The sequence below is a fragment of the Pantherophis guttatus genome, chromosome 1 (genome assembly GCF_059756535.1).
Source record: "Pantherophis guttatus breed Tessera chromosome 1, ASM5975653v1, whole genome shotgun sequence".
In the NCBI taxonomy this organism is placed as follows: Eukaryota; Metazoa; Chordata; class Lepidosauria; order Squamata; family Colubridae; genus Pantherophis; species Pantherophis guttatus.
In genome coordinates this window covers 326,872,238-326,879,131 of record NC_142063.1, presented here as the reverse complement: position 1 = coordinate 326,879,131, position 6,894 = coordinate 326,872,238, and positions in this window count along the sequence as shown.

The following is a 6,894-nucleotide window of genomic DNA, read 5'->3' as shown; positions in this document are numbered from 1 at the left end:
TAAATTGGGGTTTTAAATGTTTTTAGATAAATTGGATGTCTTAAATTTTTTTTTTGAGCCTAAATTATTTAATCTGTTTTTAATAGTTTTTTAACTTTTGTATGTCTTTGTATTTTATCTTGGCTGTTCACCGCCCTGAGTCCTTCGGGAGTAGGGCGGTATACAAATATGATAAAATAAAATAAATAAATAAATAATAAATCAAATTTTTTAAAAAAGGGAGACATGATAGCACTGTTCCAATATTTGAGGGGCTCCTACAAAGACGGGGGGGGTCAAACTATTTTCCAAAGTACCATAAGGCAAGACCAAAAGCAATGGTTGGAAACTAACCAAGGAGAGAAGCAACCTAGAACTAAGAAGAAATTTCCTAAAGGTGAAAGCAATCAACGAATGGAACAGCTTGCCTTCAGAAGTTGTGGATGCTCCATCACTGGAGGCTTTCAAAAAGAGACTGGACAACCATTTGTCTGAAAAAGGGTCTCCTGCTTCAGCAGGGGGTTGGACTAGAAGACCTCCAAGGTCCCTTCCCACTCTATTATTCTATGTTCTGTGTAAATCTGGTATCTGTATGTAAATTGACTTCTTATAAACTGTTGGCTACCGTGTCATTCTCCAGATTTGATGGCATAGTTTGTTAACAAGTTTTATTACCGTAATTCTTCTTCTGGTGCTCTATTTCTGTAGATATTCCTACAATTTCTATTAACCTTCCAACTTGGATAATGGCTAGAATGCTAAACTAACTTAATCTTCTAATATCAGAGGATCTTGTATGCAGGAAATACCTTCTTAAGACATCTTGGGTGTCAACATCTTTATTCTACTGGATTTTAGTATAGTTGCTTCCATTTCTCTTTGATCTCCTGTGGAACAGTTTCTATCTCTCTATGGAATCGCTTAGCATATTAATTCGAGATTGGAACCTCTTTCTGGAGATCTTTTGGAAGATTTTCCTCGTTTTTCTGTGCCTGTTTCCATCTTGGATGTCTTACAGATGTCCTTATAATGCTGTTTCTCATCTCTTCCAACAGCTCTCTGAAGTTCTTTGTTAAATTCCTTCATGAGATCTTTATCTTTTCTTGGCTTTGGCTTCTCTTTTTGCCCATTCCCACCATCTGTTCTGATACGCATTTTTCTTTCTTCTGACTCTCGGTTCTTGCCAATCTCTTTCTACATTCATCCATAAAAACACATTTGGTTTCATTTCATAGTTTCTCTGATTTCCTATCAATGAGGTCCAGGATTTTGAAGCATGTTCTCCTTGAAAATGGTGAGGAAATGATTCAAGGTCATAATTGTGGATTGGTTTTGTTCTACTTTGATTTGGAACTTGTCTGTGAGCAGTTCACCATCTGTTTTACAGTCAGCTCCTGACCATGCCTTTGTTGTTACAACTGGGCTTATCTTCCACCATTTTCATCTATTTTCAAATTGACTACCAATAATATACAGGTAGTCCTCGACTTGAAACAGTTCATTACAACAGCTCAAAGTTATGATCGTTTTTCACACTTACAATCATTACAGTATCGCCATGGTCACGTGATCAAAATTCAGATGTTGGGCAACTGACTCATATTTATGACGGTTGCAGTGTCCCAGGGTCATGTGATCCTCTTTTGCGACCTTTTGATGAGCAAAGTCAATGGGGAAGCCAGATTCACTTGACAACCGTGTGGCTAACTTAACAACTGCAAGGCTTCAACTGTGGCAAGAAAAGTCATAAAATGGGACAAAAGTCTCACCGTCTCACTTAGCAACAGAAATTTTGGGCTCAGCTGTGTTCATAAGTGGAGGAATAACTGTAATCAATTTGATATCTGTATGTTCCATCTGGTGATGTCCATGTATATTAAGCGTTATTTTGGTGTTTGGATAATGTTTCTAGGAATGAAGAAATCGTTAGATGGCAGAAACTGATAAGTCATTTGCCTTTATTTCCGAGGCCATACAGTCCAACTAGTTTTTACTTATTATTTCCATCTTTGGTATTTCAGTCTCCAACCACATCTTGCTTGCAGATTTCGTCAATTTCAGTTTGAACTTGATCATAAAACTCATCAAGTTCCTCTTCTTCTGCATCAGTGAATTGGAGCATAAACTCAAATAATTATCATGTTAAAGGGTTTGCCTGTGAAGTATCATTGCTATTTACTAAATTGAACACAATTTAGTGGAGTTGAACCCTGCCTTTGCTTTCATAGTCAGGAAGAATTCTCCTCCTCCTCCTTCTTCTTCTCCTTCTCCTTCTTCTCTTTCTCCTCCTCCTCTTCCTCCTCCTCCTCCTTCTTCTTCTTCTTGAACTGGTTCTTCTGAATAAAAGGATGCATTTTAATTTTCCTGATGCCTATGATGTCAATTCATAGTTGGTACGAATAGAGCTTCCCCATGTTCATCCTTCTATGTTTCCTGTTCCCAGTATAATTCTGCCTTTGTCTCTTGGGGTTTTCTTTTCCTGCATGGCAAAATCAGTAACGAGATGTCCCAAAGACTTAATTTAGCTCCACGATAAGCTCCAGAAGATCATCAGCATTTCTTGAGTAGCGTATTGAGTGCCATTTGACCCAAGGGGCTCATCATCCAGCACTATTTTGTCAATCACGGTATCTTGTCAATCCATGTGGTTTTCTTGGGCAAAATGCAAGAGTGATTTACCATTGCCTTCGCCTGAGCAGTATGAAATGGTTCTTTTGCCTTTATCACGAAAGTGATCGTCTGCTTTCAGCATCTTCCCTCTATTGCTGCTGCTAAATATAGGTGCCTGCTTGCTTTTGACATGCAGCTCGGTTGCTATCATTGTTGTAGGTCTGCCTTAGGGGACTCCATTGGGAGTTTGGCATATATTCCCAGCATTTTTCATTCATTCCACCCAAGAGCATCCCCATTAACATAATGAGGTCGTTATGGCAAGATTTGGGGGGGGGGTGTATCTTGAATATTAAAGGTAAAGATTTTCCCTGTCCGGTAATATCTGTCTCTTAAGGAGCAGTGCTCATCTCCATTTCATAGCTGAGGGATCCAGTATTGCCCAAAGACACAGTGGTACCTATTTATTTACTCGCATTTACATGCTTTCAAACCTCTAGGTGGGCAGGAGCTGAGGGAGGAACCAGAGCTCACTCCATCGCATGGTGCTCGGGTCTCAAACCTGGGCTGTTCAGCTTTCCCGCTGGCAAGCTCAGTGTCTTTAACTGCTGAATTTTAATACTACCTTCAATCAGTAGGTACTTCCTTCAGAGAAAAAAGCTTTGGACTATTGGCCTAACCAGGGCAGCTACAAATTGAAGATGCATTCATCCATCATAATAAACCTGCCCAGGGTTAACCTCATTTAATTAGTTGCAATTTGACTTTTGAGTGACTTCTGGGTTATTGACTCTGCTCCTGAGGGTGCAGATGTTAGGTTCTCATGTATTCAAGGCTACCGCTAAATGGCTGTTGAAAACCATGGGCAGGAGGGTCTTTTCCAATTCCAGCTGGTAGACCAGTTGTAACCGTATATGGAGCAAATGGGCCATGTACAAATAGAATAGAATAACAGAGTTGGAAGGGACCTTGGAGGTCTTCTAGTCCAACCCCCTGCTTAGGCAGGAAACCCTACATCACTTCAGACAAATGGTTATCTAATATCTTCTTTAAAACTTCCAGTGTTGGAGCATTTACTCATATCATAACTCATATCACTATCTCTACAGATAGTCCTCAACGTATGGCCACAATTTCTGTTGCTGAGCAAGGCGATTGTTAAGTGAGCCACCCTCAAATTTATCCCCCTTATTTTTTAATCGCATTTGTTAAACGAAACGCTGCAGTTGTTAAGTGAATCATGCAAATCCAGCTTCCCCCGTTGACTTTTACTGGTCAGAAGACAGCTGAGGCCATAAATGGCAATCACAGGACTTCAGGAACCTCAGCAAGCATCATAAATATATGCCTGATACTAAGCACCAGAATTTTAATCATGTATATCTGTGCTGTGGTAGTCATAAGTGTGAGGAATAAATATAAGTTACTTTTTTCAGTGCCGTTTTAACTTCGAATGGTGACTAAATGAACAGTTGTAAATTGAGAACTAACTGTATTATCCCTGCAATGTGTTCTACAAGGGGCTGCCTTTAATGACGACATGGAAAACTTATTTGGGGCAAAGTACAGCTGCCTAAAGGATGCCGTGGCTAAAATGCTGAGCTTGTCGATCGAAAGGTCAGCAGTTCAGTGGTTTGAATCCCTAGTGCCGCGTAACGGGGTGAGCTCCCGTGACTTGTCCCAGCTTCTGCCAACCTAGCATTCGGAAGCACGTAAAAAATGCAAGTAGAAAAATAGGGACCACCTTTGGTGGGAAGGTAACAGCTTTCCGTACGCCTTTGGCGTTTAGTCATGCCGGCCACATGACCACGGAGACGTTTTCGGACAACGCTGGCTCTTCAGCTTTGAAACGGAGATGAGCACCGCCCCCTAGAGTCGGGAACGACTAGCACATATGTGCAAGGGGAACCTTTACCTTTACCTTTACAGCTGCCTACTTATTGACTGGCACCGAATAGCAGGAATACACTATATACCAACACCCCTGCATTGGTTGTGAGTGGATTTCCCACTGCAATTTGAAGAGGAAGGTTTAACCTTTAAGGCAGTGCATGGCTTGCTACTAAGATACCTACAAGGATTGTTTTCTCCAACAGAAATTAACCTATCAATTGCAAACATCCCAGGAGAAACTTCTCATGGTTCCTACTTCTGCGGGAGAGCTCAAACTGGGAAGAAACGTTTCTGAAATGTCTTCTACTCATCCCATCCTGACATTGATATGAACGTGGGTGTTTGCTGGTTGTTCCAAAATATATGTGGATTATTTTGGTACTTGGTATTCATTTTACAGTGGATGTTTGAATGTTTGTGTACTACAGATACTTTAAATTGAATTCCATGGTGAAGCACCGAGAGACTTTCAGTCGCAGCCATATAAAAAATTAGTAAATAAAATGCTTTGTTGTAGTGTTCCTATGCCACCAACTCCATATGGACTCCTGATGTTCTACACAAAATCCAACAATGTAAACATAATAAATCCACAACATAAATAATTAATAATAAAATGGGTGTCCCCCCAAACATATGGCTCTATGACATCAATTACAAGTAGTCCTCAATTTACGACCACAATTGAACCCAAAATTTATGTTACTAAATGAAACATTTGTTAAGTGAGTTTTGCCCCATTTTATGATCTTGTTTGCCACAGTTGTTAAGTGAATCACTGCAATTGATAAGGCAGTTGTTAAGTGAATCTGGCTTCCCCCTTGACTTTGCTTGTCAGAGGATCGCAAAAGGTGATTCCCTCCTCAAACACACCTCACCATAATCAGTATCTCTGTCCAGTTTGGTACTCAAGCTTTTTTGGAGTGGTGTGTAGTGCAGATGGCTCTAGCAGTCACCCGACATATTCACCCAAGAAGAACAACAAGTCCCACCAAAACCATTTGAAATTTGGCAGTAGCTCTGTCTTCCATTGATTCGAGAAGTATCGTCAAGATATGATTTTTTAAAAAAGGCAAAATGGCGGCCATGATGGTGTAATCAAAGCTTCACCTGCTGCTTATATGTGCCATGTTTGGCTGTGCACCGCCCTGAGTCCTTCGGGAGTAGGGCGGTATAGAAATCTAATAAATAAATAAATAAATAAATAAATGTGCGTGACATCTTGACTTTTTTTCTACCATACTCCATGGACACCCCTGATTCATTCCAGTAACTCCAGCCACACATTTCAAGGTAACATGTCACCAGTCACCATGATGAGGTAAAAAAAAAAAAAAAGGCTAGCATGCTGTACAAACCCTGAAAATGATTTGTTTCATAATTGGAGTGAATGTGAATATTGAAAAGAAGGCAAGTGATCTTATATATGTCTACTCAGAGGTTGACTGTATTGAATCCAACAAGCAAACATGGGACAAGACTTTTTGCTCCTGAAAAGTCCATAAGGAGCCTGGTGGCGCAGTGGACTAAGTGCTGTTAAAGTAGCACTTAGTTGCCAGCTGCCTGCAATTACTGCAAGTTCAAATCTCACCAGGCTCAAGGTTGACTCAGCCTTCCATCCTTTCGAGGTAGGTAAAATGAGGACCCGGATTGTGAGGGCAATAAGCTGACTTTGTATAAAAAAGAACACCGCTTGCGGGGGCCAAAAGCCCTACTAAGCAGGTATATACAAAAGTATGAAGGCTATTGCTTAATGCATTGTAAGCCGCCCTGAGTCTCCAGAGAAGGGCGGCATATAAATCAAACTAATTAATTAATTAATTAATAAGATGGCATACATTTTAGGTGGATTACATCACACTAGGGTCAACTTTTTTGTGGTTCTTTTCCCCAAGAGCATCTGTCACCTGAAGCAGGAGGATGCTTTCTTCAGCCAAATTATTGGCTGATTCATATGTCACTCAGTTTTTCAACCTTGGCAACTTCCAGAGTTACGGACATCTCTTCTCAGATGAAATGATCAGAGTTGAGAATTCTGGTTAACAACACCTAGCAAAATCTCTCCAGAATTTTGGGATACACCATGTGTTATGATCAAAGGAGTTGTGTGGTGTCCTAGAGGTGGATCTCTTGCCTCACAATCAGGAGGCTTGTTCTGTCCCCAACCCCACGCATACACACCAACAGACGTTCAGGAGTTAAAGACCAAACCAGCTGGCAAAATCCTTTTCCTTATGATAACGGAACTTGGCAACAACCTAGTGGCTGCCTGCCAAGAGTTTATTATTTACAAAGAGGAGAGATAACTTCTCCCCACTTCTGATACATCAAAGGAAAGCAGCTCAATAATTACAATCAAGTCCAGAGATAATCCAGTCTTAAAGCAAAAGTCCGGCAATGCAGAATGGCGTG